Source organism: Molothrus ater, chromosome 9, assembly GCF_012460135.2.
Source record: "Molothrus ater isolate BHLD 08-10-18 breed brown headed cowbird chromosome 9, BPBGC_Mater_1.1, whole genome shotgun sequence".
In the NCBI taxonomy this organism is placed as follows: domain Eukaryota; kingdom Metazoa; phylum Chordata; class Aves; order Passeriformes; family Icteridae; genus Molothrus; species Molothrus ater.
In genome coordinates, this window is record NC_050486.2 from 7,146,770 (window position 1) to 7,167,883 (window position 21,114).

General features: G+C 44.7%; 1 long non-coding RNA gene across 1 annotated transcript; it reads left to right on the forward strand.

Annotated features, from left to right (window-relative positions):
* The first annotated feature begins 440 nt into the window (after window positions 1-440).
* LOC118689746 (uncharacterized) lies at window positions 441-17,663 on the forward strand. The gene is made up of 5 exons (XR_004980671.2): window positions 441-632; window positions 1,411-1,526; window positions 6,454-6,524; window positions 15,562-15,778; window positions 17,597-17,663. It is a non-coding gene; the product is annotated as an uncharacterized LOC118689746 (long non-coding RNA).
* The last annotated feature ends 3,451 nt before the right edge of the window (window positions 17,664-21,114 follow it).

Here is a 21,114-nt window from a genome sequence, read left to right on the forward strand (position 1 = left end):
CCTTCCCGGAAATTGGGATTAGACATTGGAGAGGGCTGACTGCCCTGGGGGGCGGTGGAGTCACTGTCCCTGGAGGTGTTTAAGGGCAGGCTGGCTGTGGCACTTGTGCCACGGCCTGGTTGACAGGGTGACGTTGGGCACAGGTTGCCCTCGATGGTGCCGGAGGTGTTTTCCAGCCCCGGTGACTCCGTGGCTCCCTCAGGCAAGCTCGGGGCCGGGCGGGTGGCGGTGCCTGGGCCGCAGCGGGGCCGGCCCGAGCAGCCCCCGCTGTCCCCGGCGGGCCGGGTGAGCCTGCGGGCCGCAGGAATGGGGCGGTTGCCGGCTCCGCCACCGCGCTGCCCCGAGGCTGAATGCACGGGCTCTGCTGGCTCTGCTCCCGGAGCTCCGGGGCGCTCGGACACCGCTCCCAGAGGGACGTGCCCGGAGGCCGAAGGCTGAGGGAAGCGCTGAGCCCGGGCAGGAGGCACCGAGCCCAGCGCCATCCCCACACCCTCAGGCCAGGGACAGAAGATGAACCGGGTCTTGCGGTGTTTCTGTTCACGGTACACCTTCAGGTGTTCTCCAGCATCTCCGCTCTGCGGTCCTGATCTGAAATAAACGTTTGTCTTCCCGTGCCTGCGTTTTAACGCTTGGTAAGTTAAAATTGGTTTTATGAGCTTTGGGTCTTCAGAAGTGCCTTTACTGGTCTTGGCATTAACTGTTTTAGAGCGATAGCAAGGCAGTGCACTTAGTGTAATTAAATCTGGGGTGAGTAAAAAGTGAACAGAGATCAGACGTGAGTTTGAATTAATACTTCAGTCTTTAATCATGCAGCAACATAATTAAGATTATTCGATATGGAGTATTTAAAGCAATTCAATACGGGGTATTTAAAGCAATTCAGTATGGAGTATGGTAAGTTTTCCTAGAGTGTTTTAGTTCGTGTTCTCATACTTAGAATATTTTAAAAGTCCTGGTTTGGACCTTCACCTCTCCTTGCAAAACTTCACATATTTTTGAGAAATTCTAGCCTAAGTCAGGTTATTCCTAGATAACTATTTTTATGGAGTAGTTACTTTTTATGGAGTAGTTTTTTATGGGGTGCACTCCCTCGGACCCCTTGTGACCTATACTGCGGCCTCTATAATTGATCCTTACGAGACATTGATAAATTAGTCAGGAAAAACATCTCTGTTTTCTAAGAGTGATCAAATGTCTCAGATAAATCCCAGAGGGAGTCAGCTGTGGACAGGATTTAACAGTCCTTGTTCTTGATTTGGTTTCTTAAAGAATTATTTTTCTGAAGTGGGTTGTGTTGAGCTCTTTCAGTGTTAAAATTCAAAGCAGGTACAGAATGGAATAAGAGATTCTGATACATTCCTCTCTTTAGAATGACACTAGTCAGAACTAATGACTGAAATTTTCCTGAAGTTTCAGCTATTCATCAGTGCCAAGGAAAGGAAAATGTTGTCTGGCAAGTTATTGTGGTAACCAGAAGTGCCCTTTGATACAAATTGCTTCTCTTCTTAATTGACTGCAGCACTGAGGTGAGTGAAGAAGTTCTGATACTAATGTACCACTGTTAGTAAAAATTTGTCCTATGTGAGAAAACCTTAATGCTGCAAAAATAAGATTGGCAAAATGAGAGCATGCAGTTGTCAGGAAGGCAGATCTCCAAAGGCAGATGGAGTGCAAATGTTGGAATCACAGAATCCCAGAATGGTTTGGGTTGGAAGAGACCTTAAATTCATCCAGTTCCACCCCCCTGCCATGGGCAGGACACCTCCCACTATCCCAGGTTGCTCCCAACCCCATCCAACCTGGCCTTGGACACTTCCAGGGTCAGCCACAGCTTCTCTGGGCACCCTGTGCCAGGGCCCACCCACCCTCACAGGAAGAAATCTGGTAAAGTGCAAAACTATACACAGGCATGTAAATTAACAGACTGTGAACATTTCTAGGAACCTTTTGCTGAAAGAGACACAAAAAGAAATTTAACACATTTAAGCTGTGCTAATGGTGTCCAGCTCTCTGTATTTCTAGGAATATTGGCCTGATTCTGTTTTATATTTCCTGTATGATTTAATAGTGGCACCATGGATCTCCTCTGCAATGTGGTGTTCTTGCTGCTTTTAAGGATGTGAGAAAAGGCTGCCAAGTACTTTCCAAGTGCAGGCTGTCCTCCTGCCAAGCCATCAGCATGAGGGTTTGTGCTCAGGGCAGCTGTGGTGCAGATGCAGAGCTGTGCTCCCCAGCAGGAGCCCTGCTGGCACAGGGACACTGCTGCCATGGCCAGGGGATTGGGGACCATGTCCCTCATGCTCAGCACTCCCCAGATCATATCCTGATACTCTGCCCAGTTTGGGGCTCTCCCTGCAGGAAAGGCCTTGACAGACTGGAGGAAGGGAAGGCAAGGGAGGCCCCCAGGATGGCTGGGGCTGGAAAACTTCCCCTGGGAGGAAAGGCCATGGGAGCAGGGCTTGCTCAGCCTGGGGCAGGCAGGCTTTGGGGACCCTACACATCCAGCCCTTCCTGTTAGGTTACTGAGCCAAGGTGAGAGGTGACAAGAAGCCAAAACAAGAAAGTTCTGGATGAATACAGGGAAAGCCTATTCCCCATGAGGACACTCAACAGCAGCACAGCTGCCCAGCAAAGTTGTGCCATCTCCATCCTTGGAAGTTTTCCAAATGCAGGCAGTTCAAGCCCTGAGCAGCCTGGTCTGACCCAGAGCTGACCTGCTCTGAGCTGGAGCTTGGACAGGGACTTCTGAGGGCCCCTCCAGCCCAAGATATCCCATCATCTTGTGATTCTGCACTTGTGTGCAAGACAAGAAAGCCTGGGAGATGGATAATATTGTATTTCAATACAATACAATGCTCTGTGTTGGGAGCATTTTTGTTCTCTGCAGCAGGTAGCAAAACCATGCAGCATGAGAGCTGAGAGAGCTTTCATCAGCTCCTGCTTTCCACTGTTCCTGCTGTAATGGAAACAATTCTGCTCCTTGCAGCAGCAAAATAATAGTAAAGAAAATTACTCCAGTCAACTGAGACATGTTGTTTCCATGTCATCCTTTCAGGTAAAATATTTATTACCTGTTAAAGTGATTGAAGGTCACCTGTTCATTTCCTTTCAGAAACCAGCATAGAGAGAGAAGGAAGAGAAAATACTCATGTTGTAAAAATCTGAAGGCAGAGAACTGTAAATAGGAGGCAAAAGATGGGGAAAATCAGGAGAAAATGTCCATGTTGGTGCATTACTCCACTGTGGTACATTACAGTAAAGCAAGATAAGGGTATAAATAAATGATAGCAAAGGAAAACTAAATGGGCATTGGTAGGATGAGGTAAGGTCTGCCCTCACAGTAGTAAAAGAATCCTTTTCCCATGCCAGACAGAGCAGGAGGGATTTCTGAGGCATTTACCCTTTGTGCAGGGTACAAACTGTGTGCAGAGCAGCTTTGCTCAGGATCAACTCAGGTACAGTGTGGCAGGAGGAAAAGGCACTGAGGTTGTTCTGAACCAACTCTGGCTCAGGACCAATGGCTTTGCTACAGTTTAAGATTTAGATTCTTTAAAAATAAAGCAGAGCAAGCAAGCTGCATGATCTTGAATGAAAAATGTTTGATGTTATGAATGGGAAAGAAGGGAAATTAACCAAGACTGCTCAGCACAGATTGGTATTGTGATGGTAACTGTGATGTGCCTCTCCCTCCTGCAGAGCTCTAGCAGGCTGGTCAAAATGTCCAGTGGCAGTCAAGGGGAAAAGCCCTTTTCTGGATCATAAGAGACCTGCAAGATAATACCCCAGTGATATATCTGCAGAACTGTGCAGATTGTGGCTTTATTTTGAGGCTTGTAGACAAAGTAAGAGAGAGGGAGAGAGTTGGGGCAGATTAACTACTCACAGAGGTAACATGAATAAAGGCAAATGGTAACAGAATCCATGTTGCTCAAGGATCAAAATGTACAAATTAGGGATTCTATTGGCTGTATTCCCCTGGAAAATAAGTTTGGCATGAGACATTACAGGCTCTTCAGCATTCAGGCCCTGCCATTATTAAGTATTTGCTTTCAAAAAATAAACTTAAAATCAGTATGTTGTAGCCAGCATTTGGACAGTCAGTGGTGACCCTAGAGGAAAAGATACTGCTAAAAACAGCAGCTGGTAAATCCAGAATGAGCTGGGAGTGGAAGAGATAGGAGCAGGTAGTAAAAGAATAGATCTCATTTAGGAAGGGTCAAAGACTTATTTTTACTCCTCCAGTGTATCCCAAAAATTTCAATGTACTTGATCCCAGTAGAGCTTTAGTGGAGAAATGCACTGCTCAGGCAGTGAGCAAGCAGGGACATCAAATCTTCCACCTTTGATGGGAACAGTGCCAGGCAAAGTTCTTTGATGCAAATAGGGAAATAAATATCTCAAATATCTCAACTCTAAACTTGTAATATAACAAAACAGAAAGATGATGATAATAACTATAATAATAGTAATCCCACAACCACAGCTGGGGAACAACAGCAGGACACTGCTATCAGTGACTGGTAGTAATTCAGAAGTGTTTTCATAGCAGCATTCAGAAAGTGAGTGTATCAGCAAAATAAAAACAGAGGTCAAAACTGGCCAAGAATTGGAGGAGTAGCTGCAAGATACTATTTATTATCTGTTTCATAAAGTGAAGTTTCAGGCAGTGATCAAATGCCAGTTTAATAAATGAAGGATAGTTCCAAGTAGCACATCCTCAAATCACAGAAATGGCCATGCAACTGAAAAAGCATCTGAAATTCACATTCTTCAACAGTCATGAGGCAAAACCCCAAACTCAATTAGACTGAAAAAAACCATGTTTACAAAATCTATAGCCTTAGGGCTTACCTCAGAAATGCACTATGTTTTCAGAGTATGATTCTTTGAGAAGACATTTTATGTCTCCTTAGCTTTGAAATGTCTCCAAGGCACATAAGACATTTGACTGAAATAGAAGAGGTGGGTAATTAGTGGCATCATTTGTAAACACATGCTTAATTGGGCTTTTGGAGAGGGGTAGCATGCACTTAATGCCTGGTATTAATTCTGCATTTGATATTTACAATAGTGTATTAACAGCTGTAGGATGACAGAGCATGTAATCACTTAATCAGATAATTAGCTTATTACAAATATTTTGATTTGTTGGGATTTTTATTTTAGGCTGTACCTATATCCCTTTAATGCAGCAAGACAATTAATTCCACTAATCTAAAACTTTTTGTTCAGCCACTACAAAACACAGGTGGGACTTCCCAGCCATGAAATATGGGCAGCTTGTTCCACAGGGTGGGAGTAGCACACTGAGCACATGGCTGCCTTCTCCCTGAGGAGTGCTGTGTGCATGGTCTGTGCCCTGTAGCCAATGGATATTCCAAATTCAGGCTGCAAAAGATAAGCTAATTTCTCCTATTCCCAGAAACCCAGAGCCCAGAGATAAAGGCCAAAGAGTGGGATCTCATTATAAGTAACTTGGGGAGAGCAAGAAAATGTTGTTTCTGTGCTCTGCAAAGGGGGCAGTGAGTAAGACAGAACCCAGCTTTGATAGCAAACTGGTTTTCCTTGTAACTTTGTTTACTACTTTTATTATAGTAAGTGGATTGAAGGGAAAGAAATCTTGTTTTTTCCCTTGCTTCCTCAGAAGATTTTGCACATCCTTTCAGAAGGGTTTAAGTAGTGTCAGGGCAAAGAAAGCAGAATGCTCCAGCTCTGGTGCCTAGCAGAGGTGGTTTGAACTAAAATAGGGACGTGATTAAACCCTGTTTACAACTTTTTAATCTGTCATTCAGCAAACAACATCCTGCTCTCTGCAGTAAGGAAACAAGGGTATTTAAAGCCTGGCAAATGAAGGGAAGTTCCATACAATGTTTGGAAATGGTTTTTAAAGGAATGACTACATAGAAAGTGTTGCAAAGATGAAGTCAAAGATTTACGAGGCGTATAAGGTGTTTGTGGGATGAACTACAGGCTGAGACTAACCCACAGTAAAGTTGTTTCTTGCACTGATGAACATTTCATTGAGGTGAAAAGAACGTGCTGTGCCCTGGAAAACAAATTTAGCACTGTTAGGCTGTTCTCAACCTAGGGCTGTGGGCAATATTTAAATATGTGCAATATTTTAGGTGTGTGACACAAGACAGCACAGCAGCAGGGTTAGAAACAGGAGGAAGAAGCAATACCTGCACACAACTTCTTGGGACCCAAATAGGAGCTGGAGGCTGATTGTAGATGGCAACGGTGCCACTGAGTGTTTCTATATTGAGGCCTGACTTGTAGATGATTAATACATCTACTGATCGCTAATTAGGTGCAATTAACAGCCTGCACACAACAGCCGCCTGGGTGATATTTAAGATAATTATCTGGTGCCCTCTAGTGGAGCACGAGACAGATATAATCAGATTTTATTTTTTTTTCTTGCCAAGACAAACAGATTTGTTTTTCTTCCAGTGAATGGCCCAACCAAGAACCTTTCCTGGAATCATCGAAGGCTTGTGCTTGCACTGAAAATCGCGCAAAAGGTAAATAAGTGTGAGGATGACTTGGTCTATTGTGCTGATCTTTACAAGTAGTGTAAAGATCAAAATTTAAAAAGCAGTGACCAAAAGTATATTTTTAAAGAGACAAGGATAAGGAGAAGGCAAAAAGACAAGAGAGCAGGAGGATTTTTAAAAACGGGGAAAAATAACAAGGAAAAAATCAGGATATGTTTTAATGATTTCTTGCTTAAGCATCTGCTACAGGAAATTAATGACTATTCCTTCTCTATTTGATACCTTATTTTAGAAGATTTGATATCTTATTTTGGAAGATTTCCTGTAGCTCAGACTTACCTTGTATTGTAGCTGTGCAAAGCCTGTGATCCTCAACCTGACTATTTCCCTGAATGGAGTTCAGGGGATGATTGTGCCACGCTTTCCAGAGGCTGCTTAAATTGTGCAAGGCTATCCCTGAGCTGTGTGTTTCAAATATAGCTTAGGGAGGTTTGCTTTTAACTCATCTGGTTTTTCCATTACTTGAACTTCAGCAGTGACCTCAAGAAAGGATGGAACATAGGTGTTTGCCAGCTGGGTCCTCGCTCCAAACCCACATGTGACTCACCAAAGCAGCTGTGCCCATTTCTTCAGAACACAGCTCTGCTCTCTAAATGCTGGGAGTTCCCTGACTTTGCTCCTCCAGCCTGGACAGCCCTTGGCTTCTGTAGATCTGAGCTCTGACTTTTTTGGGGGTGCTGGAGCATACTGAACACACATTTCAGCCCAGCATATTAGGTAGGACTTTGCATTTGGAGTTTCTTTCCAAGATCCCAGTTGCCAGCCTTATGAATTAGGGATCTGCAGTGGACTTTGGTAGGTGCTGGGGACAGGCATTATATTAGGGTAGAGGTCTAAAAAATAAATATTTTCTCTTTTTGGGTTCTACTTCCACTCTGATTATTTTCAGGTCATGGGATGCAAAAGTGAGAGTGTGGCTGTATGTTGTTACTTGCTTCTAAAGTGTCTGGTTCTGGTATTTGGCAAATTGCTGCCTTCTAAACATCAGCAAGAAAATCGTTTGGAGAAATACAGCTTACACCTATTTTCTGCATCCTCATACATCTGCTTCAGATTTGCAGCAGGAGGAGAAATGGGATGTGCAATGCTGGTTTATGGACACAGCAGATGTTCATACATCAGCACACACACACACACACTCTGAATAAAGAAGATTTAACCTTTTGGGATTCACTGCAATGAGACACAGGGTTAGTGAGAAGTACAGAACCATCTGTAATAATGGTTTCCACAGCACTTGGACAGAACCTGGATTTGTGAAGTCCTAATTCTCCACAGGTTCTATAATGAGGAGAGCTTTGTTGCTCAGTGTCTCTGCACAGTAAGACAAAGAAATCTGTTCAGGTCTTATTTCTACACTGTTTTTTGTTCCTCAGAAGAAATCTGTCAGAATATGGATTTAGGAGTTAATGGCCTGGAAGCAAAATCCCATAGAACTGAGTGTCTATGTAAAAAGCTGTCAGAATTTACTGCTATCTTTAAAACCATTAGTGGAAAGGCTAGAACCTATTTCAGGCAAAGAGGGAAAGAAGAAATAAGCCATTTTTTTTTTTTTTTCCAGACAAAGAAAATTATGAGTATTAATGTGTGGTCATTTTAGATTTCTGGCAGGACCCCTCTCCCCACAATATTTGTCTTGTGTAGTTAAAAATGGCAGCATTAATACATTCTGCTTCCATGAGCCTCTTCATGGTAGCTGATTGGAAAGATCAATAATGTGCCTCAGGTTGTGAGTCATTAGCAGCTTATTTTTCAGTGTTGATTATTACAATGTATGTGAGCAAGTGTGATCAAAGCAGATAATTTACAATACACAGCAGTGTGGTCTGTTGGAGCAGCACGTTTCCAAAGCTGTGGAAAGTGGTTTCAGAGAGAGCTGACAGATTACTACAATGTTTATCATTGTTACAGCCTCAGTGGGAGTCTGGTTTAATCTAATTAACATAACAGTGGGAGCACAATGACAATAAAAATTAGGAGCACTGAAGAACTCTATTATGTGGCTGGTGTGACTGGGAATGACAGACATTACAATGAGTGCACAACAGGAGGATGTTAAAGGGTGACTACTGCTCAAAGAATCCTTTTTTTGTACTTGTGACATTAAGCTGAGGTTTATTTTTTTTTCCTACACTGTCTGCTCTGAGCACCCACTCCAGGTGTTCTGCATTGCCTTCTCTGTGCTCTGAACTGGCTCAGCTGGCAAGATAGCTCTGGTCAGAGAATCCCAGCCTGGTTTGGGGTGGAAGAGACCCTTAAGTTATCCCAGTCCCACCTCCTGCCATGGGCAGGGACACCTTCCACTATCCTGGGCTGCTTCTGGCTGTCTAACCTGGCCTTGGACCTTTCCAGAGAGATCCAGGGGCAGCCACAGCTTCTCTGGGCACCCTGTGCCAGGGCCTGCCCACCCCCATTGACAAAAACTTCTTCTTAAATTCAAACTATATGTCTTCATTTTTCCAGGAGCTAAGAAAAAATCAGGTTTTTTGGCAATAATTTAGCAACAATAGGAAACACTACCTTGAAAAAATGAGTTTAAAACAAACCTACTTCAAACTTTGGAAGCAATTTAAGTAGTATTGTTTGAAAGGAGTTCCAGGCATCTCTAGTGATAAGGTAAGGGGCAGTGGGATGAAACTGTCAATAGCTTTGACTACCATAAAAATGTAGGATTTTTGGGAGCTTTGTTCCACAATTCTGTGTTCTTTAGAGAACTCCCTGTTGTGTTCCAGGAACAGGTATGCTGAAGTAAATCTCTCAGGAGGCAGTTTCAATTCATGAAACCTGGTGGGTTCCTTTTCCCACTGCTTTCAGTGGTTGATTTTGCAGAAGTCTGGTGGGTTGGTGTGCATGGGGAGGGGGGACCTAAATCCACAAGGTCCACAAGTGGAGGAACAACTTTCACAAACTTCAGACCTGGCACGTTTCCTGGTCCTGAGCACCTCCAGCAGGAACAGAGGAAAAAAAATCATTTGTGTCTGAACAAGTCAGGGATACAGAGCTGTTGGACAATGAAACTGTAGAGTACACACCTGATTTCACAAAGCAACCAAACCCAGATTTTTCATGTTATTTCTTGTGAAATAAATGACAGCAGTACTGTGTAGCCCTTGATCAGAGAAGACTCAAACAGGCCACCCTGCCAAAGGATTTGTCAAAGGCACCTACAGACCATGAACAGTGAGTATCTATGAAATTTTACAGAAAACAGACATCTACTCTTCATCCCCAACCTACAATAAAGTCTTCTAAAACATATGCATCAAATAGCATAAACGTTGCAGCAGAGCATTGGCCAACAGTCAAAGATCTCTCTGGTGTTCTGTAGGACATAATTTCTCTTTGTTTCTGGCAGTTTTTTGGTGATAAACTAGGAAAATATGATAAAGAGAAGTCTTGGAACAGAGAGTGGGGAGGAGGAAGCCACGTGAACAACTTGACAGAGTGTAAAAAAGACCAGAAGAAGGCAGGAAGCAGGAGAGAAAGTGGTTTGGTAATCAGCCCGTGAGAGGAGGAAGTGTTCAAGTATTGGAGCAACCTGACTCCAGCAGAAGGTGTCCCTGCCCGTGGTAGAGGGTGGAATAAGATGATCCTTAAGGTCCCTCCCAACCCAAACCAGTCTGGGATTCTATGATTTTAAACTGAGCATACTTGGAACTAATTTGCTTTGTAAAGAAACCTAATTTCCTGGTAACTCTTTATTAGCAAAGCTAAGATTGCCTGGGAGCTTTCTGGAGTGTAGGGAGCGGCCACAAGTTGGGTATCGGAAAACCAGGGAGGTGTGCGGGGTCAGGAGGGGCTTTTGTGTGGAAGGATTTTACCGGAGGAGGAGGAGGAGGAGGGATTCTCTGTCACCAGAACTACAGAGGTGAACGTGCAGGAGAGGGCGCCCGACAGCAAGGAGTAACTTCTGCTGTGACAGCATCTCATTAAAACAGGGGGAGAAGAGCTGGTTTAAAGTTTTGGTTGAGGTTATATTTTGCATAACCTCTGAGAGTCAGAGTGGCCAACTGAGCATCCGTGGTTTTGGTAGCTAGTGCATTCAACAGGAGTGAAAATCTGAGTGCTGTCACTCATGTCAGCAACTCCAGCCTTCAGTCAGTGAAGAGTACAATCTTTACAGTCCTCTCTAATTAGATGTGTGAGAACACTGGGTAGGAAGTGTAGAGCTTCCTTTATTTCTCGTGTCACACCACTACCTCAATCCCAGCCGTGGATACCAGCCTCCACAGTGAGCTGGTTCCTTGTTAAACCAGAAAATCCCCTTACAAAGCCTCCACATTGCTGCACTGAGTGTTGGTTGGTTGCCTGTGCTCCCAGAATGCTGGATGAGGTTTCAGCTTGGGCTGTGTTTGTTTTCAGGGCTGTAGCCATGCAAGGCTTTTGCAGACAGCACAAACATTCAGAAGCCTGGACACTGGAGCACTGTCAGGATCTACCAAGTCATTTTTCCATGGCAAATCCAGCATTTAGGGGAGCTGCACTGAGTGGCAGCTACTTCTACCCATGCTCTCCTCAAGCACAGTGTTCTTTTTTCCTAAGCACCTTCCAACTGCTGGTGCAGGTGCTCACTTGAGGCCAAGCTGCCACTGGGCTCTCTTTAAACTGAAAATTCACACTCCAATCCTGTTTCCCTGCTGTGAGAGCTCACTGGCAAGCAGAGCCCTGTGCACCACCAGTGAGAAGGTCCATAACCCCTGCTGGTGCCTCTCCTGCACTGCTGCCTCACCCACAGCTGCAGTCACAGCCCTGCCAAGTTGCTTCTCCTCACCCTCCTTTGCAGATACACCTCATACACACAGCTGTGGTTTGGGCAGCTCATTCTAGTGACACTTGTCATCCCAAGTGACCACACTTGGGGCTGCTGCTTCGTGGGCTCCACCTGGAGAGCTGCATCCAGCTCTGGGAGCACAGCTCAGGGAAGATGTGGCCCTCTTGGAGCCTGAGGAGGCCCCAGAGGTGCTCCAAGGGCTGGAGCCTCTCAGGCTGGGAGAGCTGGGGGAGTTCACCTGAAGAAAAGGAGGCTCTGGGGACACCTCAGAGCCCCTTCCAGTGCCTAAAGGGACTCCAGGAGAGCTGGAGAGGGACTTGGGACGAGGGATGGAGGGGCAGGACACAGGGAATGGCTTCCCACTGCCAGAGGGCAGGGATGGATGGGATACTGGGCAGAAATTCTCTCCATCCCTGGGAGTGTCCAAGGCCAGGCTGGACAGGGCTTGGAGCAACCTGGAATAGTGGAAAGTGCCCCTGCCCATGGCAGGGGGTGGCACTGTATGGGCTTTAAAGTCCCTCCCTGCCCAAACCATCCCATGATTCTGTGATTCCACACGAATTTCAGTTCATTTCTCCTTTTCAGAATATTTGTGGTTTGCACAAGGCAGAACCCTGGAAAGGCTCAAGTTACCAGTAAGTTCCCCCAACCTTTGTTGTGGTGCATTGTTCTTGTCCATGGACTAACAATGCAGGCAGTGCCTTCAGCTGGGAGCCAGGAGCCAAGTGGAGACCAGCGATAAAGAGAAGGAAGGAGGAGCAAGGGAGAGTTTGACCTCACAGCTTTTGTTTAAATTGCTGGTTCTTTTTAGTATTTCCTCTTGTTATTCTTTAGGTATTTGGGGAAAGAGAAGGGGACCAAAGCCAGACCATTATGTGTGCTTAGTCCATAATCTGCACATTTTCATAATCTCTTTTTTTCGTTTTTTTTCCCCTTTATTTTATTGGTTGTTTAAATAGCTACAGAAATATACCAGAGAAATGGAGACTAAAATTTTGCAAGGTTTTAATTCTGGGCAGTGTGCCAAGTAAAAGGTAATTGTTGGCAAGACTCTGAGGTTTGCTTTGCATGCTGCTTTCAGTCCACAGCAGGGATCCTTACAGCTCAATTATTCTGTACAGACAAAATGCTCAAAAAGCTTCATTTTAAAATGGGCTGAGCAGCTGTTAGAGAACCTTAACATCCCCAATTTCAGCCTCCTGCCCACTTCTGTGTTCCTGGGCTCTCTGCTTCTTGACAGAGGAATGCAAGACCCTCCCAGTTCTATCCAGCAGTTACTGCAAGATGTGGCAAAAACCAGGCTTAAGGTAGCTCAACTGCTGAACATCCAGTGTGCCATCAGAAATGGAGCAATGCCACTGCTGCTCCTTCTGCTGGTTATTTAGACAGGCAAGAGCTCATTTGTGCATCTGAACACATCAAGGGAAAACACATTAAGGCTAATACAAACAACTTGCCCCAAGGAGAAATTCTGTCTGGGTTTAAGTGGAAGAAAATCACTGTGAGAACAATTAAACATTGCACTAGGTTGCCAGGGAAGTGGTAAAATTTCCCTCACTGGAAATATTCAAGGTTTGGCTTGACAGAGCCCTGGACAGCCTAACACAAGGGTCCTGCTTCCAGCAGAAGTTTGGAACAGCTGGGCTCCAGAAGTCCCTTCCAAACTGGATTTTTCTGTGATCTATGATAATACTTCTAATCATCGTGTTTCAAAGTTGGGATAACAGAAGAATGCTGTTATTTTCTCTCATGTAAGGAAAACGAGGATTCCAGTGTCTACGGAAATACTGACTTTATTATGAAATAGAAAAGGAAGGAAAAGCAATAGTTGCATTTCACTTACAAACATTAGTGCAACTGACTGTGGTCAAAACCAGTCTGGTAAAGCTGAACAGAGGAGGTAACCAGGAGAACATAGGTTTCTGCTTAACATCATCAAAAAAAGCAATAAAATAATCTCTTTTGATCTGCAGAGAGAGGTTTTGATGCAGTAAATATGACAGTGTGTTCAGTACTGCACAGCAAACCAGCTGGGACTGTGGTGGTGGATGTGTCTGAAAGCAAGCAAGTTTTAAAATCAGTATTATGCTTTCCTGTAACAGCCAAATAAGCACTGGCATTTAAAATGCTTTGAAAAACCCACAGAATTACTAGAGTAATTTGATAGAGTTTATCAATTCTATCAATTCTCAATAGTACTAGAGATTTGATAGAGTTTATCAATTCTAAGTAGATCATTGCTACATAATCAAGGCACCTGCTGTTCCTTCTGTTGGTTATTTAGAGAGGCAAGAGTGAACCCAAGGCAGGTACTGTGCTAGAAAAGCAGATTGTTACCCAGGTTAACAACTGGAGAAGAACAGAGTGCAAGAAAATTACTAGTACACTAGTTAGCTCCATCTGCACTCCTAAAGGATACTGAAAGGCCTTGTGCCCAGGTTTTATCACACAAATAAGTCATGGTAATAATTAATTGGAAATATTTTTGCTGCTCCACCATGAGCATGTGCTGGTGCTGCAGAGGAGGTGATGTTCTTCTGTCCAGGCACACTTTGGGTGAGTGCAGGTGAGCTGGAGAGGAGCAGAGGCTGACAGGATCCCAGGGATGGGGGTGCCTCAGCCACTGATGGGACCAGTGTGGGATTGCTGTCAGGCTGGGTGGCTTTCCCAGCTCAGCAGCCTTGTGCTCTCAGCATCTACACTAAGTGAACAGAAAAACTTGTAAACACTTTGTGATCCATCTACTGCAAATTTAAAACCTCGGAGGGATAAGTTTTTTATAAAATCATCTGGAATGAAAATGAAGCAGACGAGACAATCACTTCAGAGAGGGGAAAATACATCAAAAATCCAAACTGTTCTGCTTTCCTTTGTGTGTCTCCTTTTGAACTTTTGCAGCCCCTTCAGTGTGCAGGATGGTGTAGCAAATCCCACTTTATTTGTTACACATGCCTCCCTGGATAGGGTCCTGAGGAGAAGCTCCTCCATGGAAAATGGAGACTTGGAACAGGAAAGCTGTGTTTAAACCCCATGCTTGGTCCTAACGAATATACTTGGAATAAAAAGCAACCAAAACCATCTGTGGCCAGAAGAAGCAAATCCAGATGTCGTGGGGATTTAGCCCTCTCCTTCATTAATCATGTCTGCAGGATCATTCAGCTGCTGCAGCCTACGCCTGCTGGACTCTTGAGGGGTTGTTAATAATACAGGAACAGCAGCTCACTTGGGAAGAAAGTTTCAGTTGCATCTTTGATAATCAAATGGAAGTAGAATTTTTTACTCCTCTAAGCAGAGTCACCGTGATTTCCTTAGTTAAGATGGGAAAATGACAGGTTTAATTCTGGATTTGGCATCTTGCCTCACTAAACTCTGTTCAGAGGCAGTGAGACAACCCAGCTTTCCCTTCTTACCAGGCTGCCTCCTACAAAAACCTCCCTGTAAACTTATTTCTACCACTCAGGAAGGTTTGGGCCTTCCCAGGCAGGTGTGGTTGCCCACTTGAAGCAGTAAAGAACCCGCTGGATGTCCACCAGATGGCTTTTTATTCTGGATTTTCTGCTGAGGTCAGCAGATTGGGCAGAGTTTGCTGCTCTGCAGCCGTGGGAGCAGCGGGCAGTGGGCAGGGCACTGAGCTGTGCTTTATTCCATGTTTCCTGAGCACCACCTCTGTTTTCACGTGAGGGAACAAACCCATGGGTCTTGTTTGACAATGAGGGAACTCCAACAATGGATCTGTGAGGGCCTGTGCATTAGTTGTTTTGACATGAATGTCCCAACTAATTAAATTACAGCCTCTAATGGCAGCTGAGCAGGAATGATCACCTCATTTGTCATTTAACAGATTTCATAACTAGTGACTAAGCAGAGAAGGAAATGGTGTTTGAATTTACCAAATACTTTTTGTGTATTTAAAAAACAAGGAAAGTTCAACACCATGTATTTTATTTTAATTTACATATACACAAAACCATGCCATTTCTTGCCCAGTGGGGCAGGCAAATGGAGTGTGCCCCACCTGGAGGTGATTCTTAACTCTAGGATTCCTTACTTTATAGGAAATAAAATCCAGAACCATATCTTCCAGTTTCTGAGTTTTGCATCCCTGTTCAGGGTTTTTATTCCTGTCCCAGATGCCCTCAGTCCTGTGGCATGTCCTCACACTCCATTTCACTCCCTTACCCATTCCCAGGGGTGCTGGGTTTGCTGCACCTCTTTCCTTTCCTGTTCTTCTAGATCCAGCATTGCCCCCCAGCCTTCCAGAGAGAGACTCCAAAGAGCCACGGGGCTGACATCAAAAGAACAAACAAGCTTGAAACAGCGCTCCCATCAGGTTCCTGACATGGCAATGACAGGGCCAGCAGCACTGCCCCAGGAAAACTGGGGAGGGGAGGAGACAAGTCCAGGGGAACTTCTCACCACAGGGCTGCAGGAGAAATTACTTCACATTAAGGTAAGGCAGAGTCTCTTCTTCTTGTGGGGTTACTGATTTGAGAGGACTTTTTCACTCCAGGTGTGCAAGTGCTTTCCCCTCTCCACAGCTGCTGCCTGGAGCTGTACTTGGGACAATCTGTTTATTTGTAATAAATCAATTTTAGGCTCTGTTTTAAAAAGCAGTCTTGACATGCCAGTTGGTAACATGCCCTAAGCACTAAGAGATTGTGTGTTTGGTTGTGAGGAGTATCACTGGCTCAGGATGGATTTGCAAGGGTTTGGTTGTACTCCATGAGAACTGGGAACCTGAGAGCCACAGAAGGGCCCTTGTGGACAGAAACCAAAAGAGCAGAGCTCTCTGGAGTGAGCACCATGAGCACTGAGCTGCTCCCCTCAGCTTTGAGAGGGAATTCTAGGGGAGCAGCATTCTTTTGTTGGGCTGACCTGGTGTCTTAAAGGCCCAGCTGCTCAAATCCTCCCAACTCCAGAGCCTCAGGGGTCAGAAGAGAGAGAAGCCTCTCGTTGTCATTACTGGGAAGTTCTCATCATCCCACCACACTCTTAGACAACAAAGAAAAAAGAGTTTTTTAACCTCAAGTTTTCTACCTTTCCACTCAAAAGTATTTAGTGTTTGAGGAAGAAGATGTGTGTTGTTTGGATATTGAGGGTGGAAATGCTCAGTTTGTAGCAATACTGGTATCTAGCTGAGCCCTGCTATGGGCTAGGGCTATGTTTGTCTGTATATATTTATTAAATGCAAGTAGAGAACTACAGAACTCTGCCATGTCACCATGAATGCATTATCAGAACATTCTATTGCAGGAGTTTCAAAACCTCTCAGTTTATGTATCACGTTCAATTCTGTGGGCAAAATTGACATACCTAAACAATTTGCAACCAAGAAGGTTGATAGTGTCATAAAATAAAGAGTGTCATTTATAATTTGTTTTTTTATGAGCACTGTTTTTCAATGACTATTCCAATGAATGTTGTTCACATCTTGAATGTGAGCAACATAATAAAACATAATTGGGAAGAAATTAAGGAGTGAGAAAGGGAACCACCAAAGCCCCCTCCTGCTTTGAACTGTGCACTCAACAGCTTGATTATATTTTGATCTACATAACCTTTGAAAGACAGAACTGCAGATAAAATGATATAATTTTACCACCATTTGCTACTGAAATATTCCTTTGCCTTGCCTTCCCTCCTTCAAGAGTGGTTCAGACTGTCACCCATACTTTTCAGCTACAAAAGTAAGGGGTTTTATTTGATTTCTTCATTTGAATAATGACCATAAACATAATTTTTACCTCTTTCCTGGAACATTCAGTTTGTATATGAAGCAGTACATCATATACTGTCTCCAGACCGTGCTGTTTCATTTTATCTTGGTGTAAGAAAGATACTTTCTCTAGCAAGAACAGCAATTCACTGGCACAACCTCCTCAGGGTCTCTGTTGCTGAAGTTCTCAATGGCATGGGGTGTTAGATAATCTCCTTAGACTCCCTTCCCAGGAGAGGTTTGAGAAACTTTTGGTCCCTTCCAAACCTGGGCTGCTCCATGATTCTGGGATTAGGAACTTGTCAAAATCCACTCTTCTGTGTGTGGGTTTTCAGTGCTCCACACTGGTTGGTTTCTCAGAATTAGGGCAGTAGCTAAAGCACAACCAACTCTTAACTTTTTTTTAAGGCTATTTTATCAAAATGTTATTTTTGCTTTTCCAGACAGAATAGCTGTGGTTCTCTTAGAGTATCTTCTGTAGCTAGATTTTAAGACCTCCTTCTAACCATTTGAAAATAATTCCTAAGAATAACATTTTTGTTTTACTTACAGGGAAAGGATTCAGAATATACTTCAACCACCAGTCTGTTCTGAGAAAAGGGCTGGTTTTATTTTGTCACACATCTCTCACACTGTCTACAACCTGATTTTGACTTCCAGACAATAATGATTAAGAGTTTCCTCTAGCAATAGATAATTATTAGTTATTCATTACAGTTTCATTACCTTTGCAGCTGGCTGTGTCAACAGCACATTGTTATCCTGCCTACAAAGCCAGCGGCCTTAAAATGGCTCCTTTCCCTCAGAGAAATCCTAGAAGGTACTTTTGGGTAATGAATCATCTCTCCCAATGGATTTCACACACCTTTCACTTTAGTGCTTCTGTTTGGTAACAAACCACGTCTCTGAGGCAACCAGGAGGGCTGTGGGGGAGCACACACAGGGTGAACCTGCTCTCCCTCTGGAGCAAAGGGCACAGCCAATGCTCTTGTGCAGCTTGGCAAATAAGCTGGTTCCTTGGCTTGGCCCCTTCACATCCTTACACAAGGAGGAGCAGCCAGCAAGGTGGCCAAGATGTTATCAGTGCCTCTGAGGACACCTCTGCAGGCTGTGAGCCCTGTGTTGTGTTAGGGACTGTGTGTTTGACTGACAGCCCCTGGAAGCTCATTCCATGGTGAGCCTGTGGCGCTGGGAATGGATCTTGTCATGTCTGGGGCACATCAGGGTTCCATTACAGGGGGAGATCAAATAGATGAGATTGTGGAGACAGCCTCCTTCTCCCTCCCTCTCTCCTTTCCTTCTTTCCCTTCCTCCCTCTCTCCCTTCCTTCCTTGCCTTTATCCTCTCCCTCCCTCCCACCCTCCCAAAGCAGAATTTGGCAGTGCACTGCACTTTTTGGGTACCAGAGCTCCCAGTACTCCCACTGGCTACCTCATGGGTCCAGAGCATGAGGAAGACTGTGGTGATGTAAGAAACCACCTCCCTCCATGTCACTGTGCCACAAGTGAACTCACAGAGGCAGCAGAGGTAGATCTTCATCCCTTTGTTTGGAAAGAAGGATTTCTCCTGATCCTCTTCACTCAGGAATTCACTTTCATTTTGCCCTTTAGGATATAGTACAGCCTTAAGGATATAGTACAAAACAGGTGTTTAGAGAAGGAATTTTGGGGTGTGTAAAGATAAACACAACCCTTAAGATCAAGATTTCATAGTAGAAAAAGTGGGAAAATACTTGTTTTGACTGTATTACTTTATCATGGATAGCTGCAGTGCAGGTGTGTCACATCAGTTTAAAATTTAACATGGCAAATTTCTTATCTTGAGGATGGTTTCTGTTTTAAGCAGTACATAAATAGGATCATTTATCTTTGTTCCTGATTTGGCTCATGTTTCTCATGGTGTCTTTTTAAGATGATAAAGACACAAACTTTGCCATTAAAACAGCATTTTAACAGCATTTCCCTATCTTAAAAAGGAAATCACAGTCTTTAATTAGCAAGCATTTATGAAATGCCTGGGGATCTTGGGGATCAGGTAGTAACAATGCATAGAATGTTATAACTAGAAAAACTCCTCAGCTCTCGTTTTGTTTTTACCCTAGCTGCAATTAGCCAGGGAGGTTTCCCACTCAGTGCACGTTCTGTCATCTCTCGTGGGGTATGAAGCTTCTGGGATTTGGCATAATTTCATCTGCTAAATGATGGGACAGAACTGCAATCCACTTCATGGCTCATGAATTCTCCAAGGTTTATCTGTCCAGACTCCTGGAGCTGACTTGCCCATTTCACATGATGAAAAGCTCCTCAGCTACAGCTGATAAAAGATACACTGCACTGAGCAGAGCCTGAATTCTCCTCTGAGTTAATGCCTTCAAAAGCACACCAGCAACCAGTATTTCCTCACTGGTGTCTGCTCACACAGCTCGCAGAGATGCAGTGAGAAAACCACAGCAGTCACCTTGCTGAGAGCTCTCAAATATATTTAAAAGAGAGCCTGGTTCACAATTGACCTCTGGAAGTGCTGTTGATTTAATGTTTTAGCTCAGCTGAGGTCTCTGTAGGCTTGTGAGACACTGGCTCAGTGATGCTCTGGATGAGCTTGCTCTCCTCAAGGTAGTGAAGCAATTGCTCCATCACACTTAGATACAACCAGAGAACATGAATTTTGGAAGGAAAGAGATTGTTTAGCACAATACTGAACTCGATGTCACATATCATCTGCAGTATTTCAAATCTGATCAAGTTCAGTGTTAGTTTAAAAACCTCATTAAAAACCCCAAAATGGTTGGTTTATTCAACCCCAAGATGGGGGTTTATTCAATCCCAGAATGTTTCACCATTCTGTGATCAGCTGAGTGGCATAGGATAAACCTCCCCACCCCACAGCCCACGTCAGCAAAGCTGAAATATGTGAAAGCAATTTCACAGTGAGTGGCAGATGTGTACAAGCTGAATGAGAAGTATTTAATGGTAAAGTGAGTAACTTCCAGTCACTGTGAACCTCCAGCGTGTCAGCAAAATCCACATTCATTGCAACTCATCAGCTCCATACAAAACATATGAGGCCCAATAAGGGATGGCACCCTGCCCATGGCCAGTCAGCTGGATTAACGTTATAAAAACAGCAGAAGAGAAGGAAGTACTTTAGAAAGTCACATCTGGGTATGATGTGAAATTATTATTCAGGGGCAGGAGAATTCAGATATCTGTTCCATGCTGTCTTACATTGCTGTGCTGAGGATCTGCAGACTGGTGTGCTTGCCTGTTTTCGGAAGTTGTTTCAATGCCTGGACAATATTTACTGAAGTGATGTGTATTTGAGTGCCTGCTTATGTAGGTTTATTGTTCGTCCTGGAATCAAACATACAATAGCAATTATTAGTATTCCTGGGAAGAGTGGGACAATACGGTCCTGAAGACTGAGCCATAAATCACAGAATCACAGAAGGATGGAATGGGATGGGATGGGTTGGAAGGGACCTTAAAATAATCTCATTCCACCCCCTGTCACTGGGCAGGGACACCTTCCACTATCCCAGGGTGCTCCAAGCCCCATCCAACCTGGCCTTGGACACTTCCAGGGATCCAGGGGCAGCCACAGCTTCTCTGGGCACCCTGTGCCAGGGCCTTTATCACAGAATCATCAAGGTTGGAACAGACCTCTAAAATCACGGGGTTCAAACATCACCTCAGCACTGCCACTGTCACCCCAAAAGCACCGCACACATGATCCTGAGCCAGACCCCGCTGCCCCCGGGACACCTCCAGGAGAGGCATTTTGGTCCTGTTTAACCCTGCTTTTACTGCGACACGGTCTTTAACGTGACCTCTGGAGAAACTCCGGACAGAAACTCCAGCCGTGTCTCCGTGGGGATGTGGATTTTGCGGTGACGAGTGACAGCGGCGCAGAGCGGCGTGGGGGCACAAGGAGCGTGCCTGGAGCCCGGAGCGGCCGCGGGGCGGGGGCACCGTGGGTTACCGCGGGTCCCTGTTGGTCCCTGTTGGGTCCGTGCCGTGCCGGGCGGGGCGGGGCAGGGCCGGGCCGGGGGCGGTGCCTGCGGAGGAAGCGGC